The sequence below is a fragment of the Perissodus microlepis genome, chromosome 15 (assembly GCF_051167445.1).
Source record: "Perissodus microlepis isolate ML-2025 ecotype Zambia chromosome 15, ASM5116744v1, whole genome shotgun sequence".
Lineage (NCBI taxonomy): Eukaryota > Metazoa > Chordata > Actinopteri > Cichliformes > Cichlidae > Perissodus > Perissodus microlepis.
The window spans coordinates 11,799,293-11,813,427 of NC_140475.1; the positions used below are offsets into that span (position 1 = coordinate 11,799,293).

General features: G+C 40.8%; 1 protein-coding gene and 2 non-coding genes across 4 annotated transcripts in view; 1 reads left to right on the top strand and 2 right to left on the bottom strand.

Moving 5' to 3' along the window:
• Positions 1-1,227, top strand: part of akap12b (A kinase (PRKA) anchor protein 12b) — a 51,623-nt gene extending 50,396 nt beyond the window's left edge. For both annotated transcript variants that reach the window (XM_084952881.1, XM_084952882.1), the window contains one exon: positions 148-1,227. The gene's annotated coding sequence lies outside the window, so the exon portion shown is untranslated. The remainder of the gene's footprint in view (positions 1-147) is intronic.
• Positions 1,228-3,368: 2,141 nt separating this feature from the next.
• Positions 3,369-3,667, bottom strand: LOC146371787 (signal recognition particle RNA). The gene has a single exon (XR_014802876.1).
• Positions 3,668-12,567: 8,900 nt separating this feature from the next.
• On the bottom strand, positions 12,568-12,866 carry LOC146371788 (signal recognition particle RNA). The gene has a single exon (XR_014802855.1).
• Positions 12,867-14,135: the final 1,269 nt, after the last annotated feature.

Below are 14,135 nucleotides of genomic sequence, written 5' to 3' on the forward strand. Positions count from 1 at the left end.
ATTCAGCCACATTTAACACAGCTTTAAGATGATATTCGGAAGATTTTATTTCCTAATGTAATATAAACAGTTCCCTGATAACAGAAGACAAGATCCAGCCATTTCTTCTTGCTAATATATGTTTTATGTGCTTCTCCACTGAGGCAGAAAGGAGGCGACTGATGCCTGGGAGACGCACTGTCTGGACCAGGACATGAGTGATGAGGGAGAGAAAGAGAGAGACAGTAAGAGACAAAAAGAAGCTGCTCTGGGAGAACATGCTGAGAACGACCTCGGCCATCCCGCCCAGAGAGAAGAGCAACAGCACCGCCATTCTCTCCAGCTGCCCTCCCACCTGTATTCCAACCCCGTCCTGCAGCCCTGTCACCGCAACGTGACGACCCACTGTTGCACCCTCACCCCACCCACTCACTCACACTTTCACAAACACACACTCATGCATGTCTTGTGCCCCAGAAGCATCCCATCTGGCTTGTAGTCAGTGCAGTGTATCTACAGTGTCCCAGTGACTTTCCATTGCCCTTGTTGCACACCGCAAGAGTCAGCAACCCGGCTGAGTGTGTTTCTGTGCATATGTGCGTGTGTGCGTGTATGTGAAAAGAAGGAAGAGTAAGATGGTCTTAGAAAGTGACGAGATGGATTAATATCCTGTAAATTGTATTTATATCTTGATTATTCTTTCATTCACTCCTAGGTCTTTATTTTTTTCTTTATTTTGCTCTGTTTTGTTATTGTATGGACTTTGTTGCCTGTTTTTTAATTTCTAATATTAAGCTGTGATATAACAGGTATTTTTGAGCAACATAAGAAAGCAGACTTTAAAGTTAGATGCCCACGTCTACAGTATTTCTTACTAAATGTATCTGGATGATCGGAATTTACCAAAACAAATGTGAAAGTGTTATATAAAAAGTGCTTAGTGTATCACAGCTTTAACTGTCAATTTCAAAGGTTATTAGGATTTGTAGTAAGCCATGGTACAAGTGTTATTCCTCTGGCAGAGAAAACAAGCAGTAGGGGCAGAGAGTATGATGATACTTTTCAGAAATGCATCACATGTTTGACTTTTGCCACATTCTCTTGTCACAGTTTGTCCTTCGCCACTCGACACCCCGATCAAAATGCAGCTCAAAGTCGATAAGAAAACAATCACTGCCTGGTTTACTGTAAAAACACATTGTTACTCATTGTTTCATGTAATAATACAATAAAATACTATTAAAACCACCTCATCTGATACTGTGACACAGGCATGCAGTAAACAGTGCAAAGACTATAGATGGCACTTTTGTGCATTTATGAAACACTTGCACTTGTCTGCAGTGTTTAATGACTCTGTTTTCTGACTTACTCTGTGAAATATGTCTAATTGATGTGAAGCAGTTTAACACTTTCTCTGCTGCACTATATTTACATTTGAAATGAAATGTTAACGCCCTCTGCTGCCTACAAAAAGCACTGCAGCCCATTAGTCTTCACTCATTGGTGTCATTTTCTTTTTAACTTCAGCTATATGTTAACTAAAAGTTGGTAAAGTGTGAGATCATCATCGTCCAGTTTTGACTTGATCTGCGCTTGTTCACCATGCATGGTCGCTCAGGGTCAACAAACTGGCACCAGGGAGGATGTAGACCAAGAGGTTGATCAATAAAGCGTGGTACCATAAATTAAAAACAATAGCTCATTTTACTCTTAATTTAAAAGCCAAATCAAGTTAGGATAAATCAGGGAGTCGTGGTTTCCATTGCTCACAGGATAGGAAATCAGTTGCATCCAATTAGATTCCCAAAGCCTCTACTCAGCTACTTTGATTCGGGCATCAAAACTCAAAACCGAGTCAAACGTCGGGGCCTGTTTTGGAGATTTATTGGCAGATGATTTCTGAATATCTGCGTCATCCCTGTGATGCAGTTTCACCACCAAAGTAATCGCTTTCCTATTGGTCACAACTCCTGAACAATGAATTAAAAATAAAAAAAGGAACCTCTTCAGATGTGAGTTCTATTATCCAATCAGTTTAATTTAGTGGGTGATGCTAGTAGCTCTGAAGGCTCCCCTTTCACTCAGCTTTATTGCCAAACAAGTCAAGGATCAGGAAGTCTGGACCATTATCTAGGTCACCACTTCACTTTGCTTTGACCCCAGAGGGCCTGTCACATTAGTGATATTTGCTTTATGTAAAATAAGTGATTTAAAAAGAAAACGGCAAACTAAAGACTTTTGCTATTGCAGCATATTGTATATTAAGCATTTAGGGGCACCCGCCCACCTTCAGTCCTCCCTGCTTTTTGTAACACTCTTAACTGTGAACCTGTTAACATTTGTACAGATTGTATACCTACTGTATGTACTTAAATCATATTGTTGTAATATTAACGATTAACCTGCAGGCATTTAGCATAATATTCATGTAGCATGTCTTTTATATTTCCCAAGCTGTTAATAGTAAGGATTCAGAAACTTCTATATTTCATTCAATAAAGTTAGAGAAAAACGGTGTGTAACGTGAATACTTTAAATCATGATGACTCACCATCAGGTAACAACAATATTTAGTGATTATGAAGAGTGCATAAATACACTTTGGTATAATAATGTGCAAAAGTCTTAAGCCACCCCTTATTTCTTTAGATTTTGCTTCCAAGGAGCCGTGTTTTTTAAAGTGGTCTTGAGCAATATTTCTCCAAGCTACTTGAGGTACATTACACCATGGAAGCACTACTGAAAAAAAAGGTATGACTACCAGATTGTTGCACTGTGACAGCACCATACCAGACTGAACCCAGAAAAAAAAATTGTGGGATAAAATAAGACAGATTATAGTTAGTAAATGACTACAAATCACTTTAAATTTGAAAAAGGAAAGAAAATTAAAAGCAAAAAACAGAAATAAATAAATACATAAGAGGACAAAAGAAAAGAAAGACTCTAGCTCATGAGAGGGAAAAATTGATTGAAATGATCAAAAACCTCACCTTATGATAGTTCTTGTTTTAAATACAATATTTGAGCGAGCTGACTGGAATTTTCTCGATACTGTTAGATAATAATCATATATTGTTATATTAAAAGATAATTCCTCAGTGGACAGTTAACTCCTGATAAACCTTTTTACAAGACAGTCATTCAAATCTGTGGTTATAAGATGCAAATATGAAACCAAAAATTCACCTGAATAAATGTCCTACTTTGAGTTTGTCTCCACCTGCTGGGCGGTGGCGTGTTAAAGGTGGAGGATGTAGTTGCAGCTGTCCTGCAGGTGGAGGTGGTGCAGGACAAGCAGAGCAGCAGATTTGTGAGTGTTTTGGACTTGAATTAAAAAGACCAAGACGTGCTGATGAGGCTGCTGTGTGAGGTAGAGACAGGTATAAGGATTGGGTCTCGCTGTATTGCTCAGGCTGCTCTACAGAATCTATTCACAGGTGCAATCCCACTACTGAGCGACACGGGGGCTTTGACCTGCTCCGTCTCCGACCTGGGCCGGTGCACCCCTCCTTAGGTGACCTGGTGGTCCCAGGCTCCCCCAGGATCACCATGTCGATGCCGAACTTAGTGCGGACACCCGATCAACATAGCCTGCTGCAGCTCAGAGCTCGTGAGCTCAAACGATCCTCCAACCTCAACCTCCCGGTAGCTTGGATTACAGGCACGCGCCACTGCACCCGGCGAGAAGCAGCTACGTTAACAGGGCTTTTAACTATGTCTGAGGTGACATCATGACACTAACCTGCTGCCCATCATTAGCAAAGTTGCAATGATGGGCAGCAAAGATGAGGAATGAATGGTGCACAATTGTTATATGCAAGTTTTTAGAAAGCTCATGGTTAACCCAAGAGTATTTTGTCACAATATCAAGAAGAGTAAAGCTTCAATGTCAAGAATAGATAGGAATATAGGGAATTATATATTTTTATTTAAAGACAGGACTCACATGTTTTCATTTCTAGTCTTTAAAACCTGTCTCTATCCATCTAGTATTAATTCTTTCTGGGAAACAAGTATGTATATTATGCACACACACAAACACACATGCAGCTATTACAGGCTTCTCTTGGGCACTTCAATCAGGCCGGTGTGAGAACACTCCTTCCACATCACTACAAACACACGGACTTTGCAACAAAAAAGTTTTGTTGCTCTGCTCCTCCCAAACTCCTCCCATCTGCTCCCAATAACTGAGATGTCATATAAGATGTATAAGGAGTGTACATGAGTTTCAAATGAGTAATAAAAAAAACAAAAGTCAAAGTAGAATGGCTACACCACATGATTTCCCAGAAACCATGTGACTTAAGTTTCACCTTACTGATAAGCGCATTTATACACAGCCTACGATGGATTGAACAGCTGTTTCCAACAAATCTGTAAAGCTGTGGACAAAAGTTGTCAGTGACACAAAGTTTGTTTTGCAGTTGTTTTTCTTTTGTTTTTTTGTTTTTTACACCTTTCTACTCTGTGAAATCGAATTAGTTCCCAGAACTTTAAATAAATTACTCAAACTTATTGCCCAAAAAGACTAAGTAAAGGTCATTTAAGATAACTAAGTTAGGGCAACTTATGATGTTGCGAAGAACAAACATGGGAAATTCAAAAGTTTCAAAACCCTTTTTTTTTTTTTAGCAAATAAATGTTAAAAATTGTTTTAACAGTGGTGCCACCACCAGTACTTTGGTCACAACTCTACTCACTGTAATCAAGTGTTAAAAAGGTGCAGTACAGGCTCTGCTATTACCTGAGTAATTAATAAATCTCACTTTGGAAGACCAAAATCTTTCATAGAAAGATCAGCCATTGTTTCATGTTGAAGATGTTTTGAATAAACATTCTAGGTTCGAGACCATATCGCCATTATCATATGAATTTACATGTTATTATAATAAGTTAGATAAGAGATAACATTTCAGACATAGATATCAGGTATGCGTACATGAATGTCCATGTTAATTAAATGTACAGAACTGTGTGGAGAAACGAGAGAGAATCCATCCTAACTAAAGTGAGTGAGGGATGTTTCTGTGTTTGCAGGATGGTAAATAAGGTGTGACACTTTGGAACATTTTTATTCAGAAATAAGATACCAGCACCCCACATAGCAAAACTGGTATTGCCCGGATCTGGCCCACACAATGTGCCTACACATGGCCCACATACCGCAAAGAATGATGGCCCTTTGGTGGCCCACAAATGACAAGACGTGCTTCCTAAGTACTATCATACTCTTGACATGCAAACTGGAGGAGCCAGGGATCGAACCACTAGCCTTCCAATCAGTAGGTGACCTGCTGTACCTCCTGATCTACAGCCAGCCTGTGGTAGACGTGCATAAACCCTCACTAGGTTATGGATAAAGTGTACACTCACAAACCTGTCAAATCTGCATTTAAAACGTTGGCTACCATAGCAGTATAGTATTGCAACGTGGCATTTGGGTCTTCTTCTTTTTTTTCAACATTATGTTTATTAAAGTTTTACATATATACATATATAAAGTACATACACAAACAAATTTACACAATAAACGAAACACAAGGTACATTCAATGAAAGCACTTGAGTCCATGAGACCTCTGACAGATTTTAAAGAATAATTTTCAGATTGCAGCATATGATTGTGGTCCTGTACAGGGAATAGCTAGGCTGTCCCTGTCTCACACAGTAAACCAGATAGATCTTTATTCCCAATATACTGGATGTAGCGCCCCCAAATTTTCTGGAAAATTTCTTGTTTATCTTTTAGAGTATATGTAATTTTCTCTAATGGTAAACATAAAGACAATTCTTTGAACCAATGTGAAATACTTGGTTTGCCAAGACTCCTCCACGTTAGAGCTATCACTCTCTTTGCTTGTAGTATTCCCATGTTTATGAAGATTTTCTCAAAATGATTTATGTTACACCCTACAGGATATAATCCCAGTAGGAAAAGTTTGGGATCCATCACAAGTTTAATTGACAAAATCTCCTTTATCATTGCTCTAACCTCTTCCCAAAACTCCTTTATTTTGGGACATGACCATAAACAGTGGAGCAATGTGCCCTTATCTTCTTCACATCTATTACAGATATCAGGAATCTGCATATTAAATTTGTTAAGTTTTTCTGGTGTTATGTACACTCTCATCAACCAATTAAATTGTAGCAATTTTAGACGTGTGTTCCCTATCTGTGTTTGGGCTAGCTTACATGCTCTACTCCATTGTTCCACTGTCAATTCCTCCTGTAAGTCATACCTCCAAGCTTCAAGCTTAGCAGCAGATGAATCAGGAGAGGATGTCATCATCAAGTTATATAATTCAGATATCATCCCTCTACCAGTGGGGTTTTTGGTTAGGATTTTCTCTAATGTGGACAGCGGGGGAATATGTGTAAAATCATTATGATAAGACCTGATAAAACTCCTAAACTGTAGGTATTTGAAAAAATGCTTTCGGGGAATATTAAATTTAGAGATTAGTTGTTCAAAACTTAAAAGTCTTCCATCACCCCCGAAAGCATCCTTCACCAGTCCCAGCCCCGAGTCTGCCCACATTTTAACACCACCGTCCGCCCTACCCGGGGCAAAATAATTGTTGCCCCAAATCGGGCTAAAAACGGAGAGGGGAGATTTTACGTTTAAATATCTTTGAGTGACATGTAAGATATAAATCATGTTTTTAACTATAGGATTAAGCGTAATGTCTTTGAGTTTATTATATTTATCAGAGTATACATATGTAGGAAGTGGAAGCCTAAGAGAGAGAGACTCAATAGTTCTCCATGCGGGGGGCTTTTCTGCAGCATAATAGAACATTATAGTTCTTAACTGGGCTGCCCAGTAATACCAAACCATGTTAGGACATTGCAGCCCTCCTGCATCAAAGGGCAAGTATAAAAGTGATAAGCGAAGTCTGGGACGCTTGTTATTCCATAAAAACTGATTAAACAGTTTTCTTATTTTAAGGAAAAAGTCTGAGGGGGGTGGCAAGGGGATATTCTGAAACAGATACAGAAGCTTAGGGAGCACGTTCATCTTTAGTATATTTATTCTACCAATCAGTGAAATTTGGAGACTCGACCATCTCTCCACTGATTTGGATATGTCCGTCATAATTGGACTATAATTATGGTTCACCACCTCTTCCAATTTCGGGACAATCTGAATACCTAGATAAGTAAACTGATTCACATTTCTAAAATGGCAGGTGTATTTAGGTGGATTCATCCTTTCTTCTGAGTTCAAAAGCATTATAGAAGATTTTGATTTATTGATTTTATAACCAGAAATATGTCCAAATTTTCCAATTAGGTCTAAAATGGCTGGAATAGATTTTCCCAGATTTTTAAGAAAGAGGATCACATTGTCAGCATAAAGAGCTATTCGATGGTCGAGCCCTCCGATCTCTATACCCGTGATCATACCGTGTTCTCTTACAGCAATAGCAAGTGGTTCAATTGCAATTACAAATAAAAGGGGGGATAGGGGGCAACCTTGTCTACAACCTCTTCCAATCTCAGCTGGTTTTGAGATAACATTATTGGTAATTATTTCTGCATATGGGTTATTATATAGAAGCCTGACCCAGTTACAGAATCCCACTCCCAAACCAAAGCGACCAAGAACCTCAAGCAAATAGGGCCATTCCACCCTATCGAAAGCCTTCTCGGCATCTAGTGCCAAGAAAGCTGTATCTGAAGACCCCCCTTGCTCGTGTAAAATATTTAACACTCGTCGAACATTGTGGAATCCCTGACGCCCAACCATGAACCCATTTTGATCTTCCTTGATGATGTCTGGCAAAAGGCCCTCCAGTCTCTTTGCTAGAATTTTACAGAGTATCTTTAAATCTGAGTTTAAGAGGCTAATTGGCCGCAGGTTTTCACATTTATCATTCGACTTTCCAGGTTTGGGAAGAAGTGTAATTAAGGCCCCTCTCAGAGTGGGTGGGAGTATCCCCTTTTGAGCAGATTCAGAAAACATTTCCAAAAGGGGTGCCTTTAATTTGGATACAAACTTTTTATAGATATCAATTGGCAGACCGTCTGGCCCTGCAGCCTTTCCAGAATTCATACTCATTATTGCCTCTGAGATTTCGTCCAGAGTCAATTTAGCCCCCAGTCTCAAGGATTCCTCTTCTTCTATTCTGGGGATATTCATATTGTCAAGAAAAGAGGAAAAAATTGGGGTCTGGTTCACCTGGGTTTAAGTCAGAACTGTATAACCTTTCATAATAGAACTTGAAAGAGTCACTTATTGCAGCAGGGTCAGAGATCGTTTCCCCTTTATCATTTTTAAGTGCAGTAATTGATCTTTCTAATTGGAATTGTTTTATACGCCAAGCCAGAATTTTACCTGATTTCTCCCCTTGATCAAAAATGGACTGCTTAAGTTTTAAGAAATTAGCTGTAGCTTTTGAAGCTGAGATTTCATTATATTGGGTTCTTAATAACAGCAAACTTTGGTGCAGCTTGGGACAGGGGTTCTTAAAGTACATATCCTCAGTAGCTTTAATTTTTGATTCCAATAATTTCAGCTTTTGTCTGGCCTTCTTAGATTTTGAGCTTGTGAAGCTAATTATTTGGCCCCTAATGAAGGCTTTGAATGCTTCCCATCTAATACACGGAGATGTTTCAGAAGTATTGAGCTCAAAGTAATCAGTAATTTGTTTGTCAAGGTACGCCATTAGGTCTTTGTCCTTCATCCATTTTTGCTGAAAGTTCCATTTTGGGGGATCTCGTACTAGCCCTGGATCCAAATAGACCAGACTGGCTGGGGCATGGTCTGAGATAAGGACACTGCCATAATCACAACCGTTCACTTTATAGGACAGACTTGCTGAGATTAAAAAGTAGTCTATTCGTGAGTATGATTTATGTGTGCTTGAATAACATGAATATGTCGATACACCAGGATTCCTGTCTCTCCATATATCCATAAGATTTAATTCCTCAGCAAACTGAAGAATGGTTTCCCTACTCTGGCTATGAGATTTGTCTAAATGTGATGATTTATCTATACTTGGGTTCAGAGTGCAATTGAAGTCTCCCGCTAAAATATATTGACCACTAAGTGCTGACAGCGTGCAGAACAGGTTATTAAAAAAAGATGGTTCATCCTTATTTGGGGCATAAATATTAACTAAAATCAGAGGTTCTGTATAGAGAGTACCCTGAACAATCAAATACCTTCCCATCCTATCTGCAATTACCTTACAAACATTAAAGGGGACGGACTTGTGTATTAGAGTCAAAACCCCTCTCGCTTGGGAGTTAAATGGTGCTGAAAATACCTCTCCCTGCCATCTCCGCTTAATCTTTAAGTCCTCTTTTCCAGTAAGATGAGTCTCTTGGAGGAATGGCTTTGATTTCAGCAGAGGGATATCCATCGTCTCCGGGATCCAGGTTTCCAGAAATGCGCAAGCATCCGTTCCCTCCACCTTCTCCGGTAAATTCACCAGTCTCAGGTTAGCCCTCCTGGCCCTTGTTTCCAAGTCCATTACTTTGTCCTCCATATCTCTGGTTTTCTTTTCGAGACTCTGGACTTTTCTCTGAAGGGTATCGACCGTGTCCTCAGTGTCGGAAATGCGTGTCTCGACATTTACAATACGCTCCTTGCACTCTCCGACCTCGTTTCTCACTCCCTCAATTGCAGCCATTATTCCGTCAAACCTGTTGGAGAAGTCGGTTTTCAAGTCTTTGATAGCTTCAAGAATCGGAGCGTGACTTGGTCCTTCCTCTTCAGCGCTAATTGACTCTTCCGACATGGCGCTAGCTTTAGCTTTTCCACTTTGTTTAGTTGGTCCGAAATCAATTTTAGGTTGTGACGGTTTACCACGACCCCTGCCCGATTTACCTGGTGCAGACGACATAAAAGAGTCCTAAGCGCGGATACCGTAAGAGTTTAACTTCAAAAGTTGATATTACGTTAGGTGTCTTGGCAAAGATTCACGGAGGAGGGAAGTATGCGTCTAGCTAACGCGCCGCCATTTTGGTCTCCCCTCCATTTGGGTCTTCTAACTAAAATAGGAAAATAGGAACATAAATAGTGCCTCATTGCCAGACCTGGCCCACATCTGGTTGACATACACCCGGCCATGACACCAGTCAGTCAGAAGTGACAGCTTGATGGCAGATCTGGGCCAGGCCTGATTTCTATGAGCCTGGGCGACATAAACAAAACTACAATCGAGCCAGATATGGCATGCCATCACATAGATAGTGCCATCTATGCCAGGCCTGGCCCATATCTGGATGACATACCACTTATCATGCCAGAAGTCAGCCAGCAGTGCCGGCTTGACACCAGATCCGTGCCAGACCTGCATGCAATGTGGGACCCTGCATCACAGCTCCCAACATTAATGTGACAGCATATTTAACCTCCCAAGACCTGAACTCTTTCATGGCATGCATTTTTAACTTTTCTTTGCTATTTGGGCTGATTGGGACCTGATGAGTGTAAAAACAAAGAATTACCTGATTTTTTTTTTTATCTGATCTTTGTTTCTGAGAAAAATGAGATCCACATAAGAGGAAATTTGTTTTCAATTTTGATAGACCAGTGGCGTTACAGTAACTACGTTATTATTGTGGTAACGAGCACGGTAACTAGTTATTATCGCCAAAATCAGGAACGCGTTAGTCGTTACTGGGATTTAGATAGGGTCGTTACTCGTTACTTCGTGTGGTGGCTATCGCGGAGCTTCCACAGATTCAGTAACATTAGCAAGTGGTGGAGGCCAGCAGGTGGATGAGAGAAAGGGGACAGAAGGAAGAGAGACCCGAGGCAGCCGCCGGTGTGAACTGAACTTCAGGTAAGAAGTTATGACCTGCAGTCTATAAAGGTCAGATATAAACCAAGTTTAGGTGGAGTTTATTTTCGTTATTCTGACTTTTTCTGTACTGTGTGCTAGCTAGCATGACAGAGTTTCTGTACAGCTGGGTGGGTGCTATGATGTTAATGATGTTGAACTTTATTTTGGTCATAAGGTTAATTATTAGAGTTGCCAACCGTCCTGTAAAAAACAGAAACATCTGGTATTCAGAGCGTTTTGTATTGAGGTGAAAAGGAACAGTTTGTCCTGTACTTCAGCTACAATGAAAAAGACACAAAGCTGGAGTTATTCTGTGTTTACGCTGCACAGCTGCCTCTTTTTCTCTCATTCTCTCCCCTCCCTCTCCTGTTTCTACTTCAATCATGAAAACTGATCAATGATCAGCTGATCGGCTTTTCTCTCTTGTTTGTTTATTGCCCACTTTTCCCCAGAAAGAGGAAACCAGCCGATATCGCATTAAACAACAGCCGCACGTTTAAGCTTGATCAGCTGTTGTTAGAATTTATTTAATATTAATTTCTAGTATCAGCTGATGTTTGCTGGAGCCACAGCTGTAAAAGCTGCTGGTCATGATATCGGTTTGGATATCTGGCGAGAGGGAAACATGAAGATGTAACCAGGAGATGTCCTTACTGAATCATCAGAGCTGAACAGGTGATGGAGAAACAGGTTTACCTTTTAGGTGACATGAATGAGTTGAAGGGAAGTTATGAACTGTTTCTGAGAGACAAATAACACCAGGATCCTTTTTTACGTAGCTGACAGCTGGTAACTGTGCAGGGGCGGATCTAGCGAAGTTTTGCCAGGGGGGCCAGGTAGGGCATTAACAGGGAAAGGGGGGCACAAGGAAATACTTTTCTTTCTTATTCTCATTTAAAATGTCTAGCTTTTAAAAAACAATTATCTGAATCTTACAACAAACGATTGATAGATTGATACATATATACCATCAAAACAGTGTACATCACTGTCACAACAGTGTTTGTTTTCATTCAAAGGCTTTATGGTTTTTCCTATAATGGCGGGCCGGTCTCTAGTCAAAATGCCGATTTTTTGTCCCAGTCCAGCCCTGTATGCGGCTCATCTGCAGTCTGGTGTTGCCTACATCTTCCTATTCAGAAGGCAGAATTTCCGAGTTCTGAGTACAATCGAAAGCACCACGACTGCAGTTTTTGTGTTGGATGTAAAAAGCACACATGACACTGTGACGTAGGCTAGAATCATGGCAGCGGTCAATGACGGTCCAGGTGTGGGATTTCTCTCGTGGAAATATGCATTTTTTTTTCTATTGGTAGATGGCACAGTGCACTTGTGGCAAGTAAGAAAGCTAGAAGACTGGCAAAGTTATGGAAGCAACACATTAACAAGAGAATTCTGAGTAAAACCAAAGTTACTTTCCCTAGTAACTAGTTACTTTGAAAGTAACGAGTAACTTGAAGTAACTGAGTTACTTTTGATAGAAGTAACTAGTAATGTAACTAAGTTACTAATTTAAAGTAACTTACCCAACACTGGTTATAAGATGCAAATATGAAACCAAAAATTCACCTGAATAAATGTCCTACTTTGAGTTTGTCTCCACCTGCTGGGCGGTGGCGTGTTTAGGGTGGAGTATGTAGTTGCAGCTGTCCTGCAGGTGGAGGTGGTGCAGGACAAGCAGAGCAGCAGATTTGTGAGTGTTTTGGACTTGAATTAAAAAGACCAAGACGTGCTGATGAGGCTGCTGTGTGAGGTAGAGACAGGTATAAGGATGTGTATAAAGATTGGGTCTCGCTGTATTGCTCAGGCTGCTCTACAGCATCTATTCACAGGTGCAATCCCACTACTGAGCAGCATGGGGGCTTTGACCTGCTCCGTCTCCGACCTGGGCCGGTGCACCCCTCCTTAGGTGACCTGGTGGTCCTAGGCTCCCCCAGGATCACCATGTCGATGCCGAACTTAGTGCGGACACCCGATCGACATAGCCTGCTGCAGCTCAGAGCTCCTGAGCTCAAACGATCCTCCAACCTCAACCTCCCGGTAGCTTGGATTACAGGTACGCGCCACCGGACCCGGCGAGAAGCAGCTACGTTAACAGGGCTTTTAACTATGTCTGAGGTGACATCATGACACTAACCTGCTGCCCATCATTAGCAAAGTTGCAATGATGGGCAGCAAAGATGAGGAATGAATGGTGCACAATTGTTATATGCAAGTTTTTAGAAAGCTCATGGTTAGGGATGGGTATCGAAAACCGGTTCTTGTTGAGAACCGGTTCCCACTGTTTCAATTCCTTGGAATTGTTTGACATTTTTACAAACGATTCCCTTATCGATTCCAGTCGCCCCGAATGACGTCACCACGTTGCGGAGTGTCATTTACCTGGCAGGAAACATGGCGCGTAAGCGGCTCAAACGCTCAAAAGTTTGGTTATACTTTACGAGAACGGATGACAACTGGGCAGCTTGCAATACTTGCAAAGTAGATATTTCATTTAAGGGAGGAAACACTACGAATATGCAAAAGCATTTGCTCACAAAACACGCGATGACCTTAAATGAATGTCGTGTTTTTAATTCCGCTCCGGACTCGTGAATCTCAACCCAGCAGCAGCGGTAACGTTTGCACGTCCTCTCCCGTTAATGCGGCAGGTAAACAATCAACTAACAGTGCATATTATGTTAGCACGATCCGCCTTATTACAAAACCTGCCATTACTGTGCATTTAGGCGACCATGATGAGAGAGACAGACAGAGTCTGGCTGGCTCAGATGCTGGCAGTTGTCGCTGCAGTCTACCGGTAGCGTCTCCTTTCAGGCCAGGATAGACGAATGTCACCGAGCAGTGACTAAGTTTGTGGTAAAAGGCTTGCACCCATTTGCCACAGCAGATGCCCCCAATTTTCGGTAAGTGAATGTGTTTAATTGTAGGCAGGGACATTACTGGATATTCTTGTGTAATTGCTACAGAATAATTTATGTTATAATTTGTTATTGCTACAGAAGAATATTTATTTTATTATTTTACATTTACAATTTTTTTTCCTGGGGACCCTGTGACACCCATTGAAGAGCCGTAGGCTGGATCTCTTAAGATCTCACTGTTGGGTTTGTAAGGCCATGTTACTCCTAAAGTTCTATCTTGTTCAAAGAGAAGATATAAAACAAAGTTCTAAGCTAATCGACCTTTGTGTTCTCCTTTTTTAAAAAGAATCGATAAGAGAATCGATAAAGAATCGAATCGTTAAACAGAATCGAAAATGGAATCGGAATCGTGAAAATCTTATCAATACCCATCCCTACTCATGGTTAACCCAAGAGTATTTTGTCACAATATCAAGAAGAGT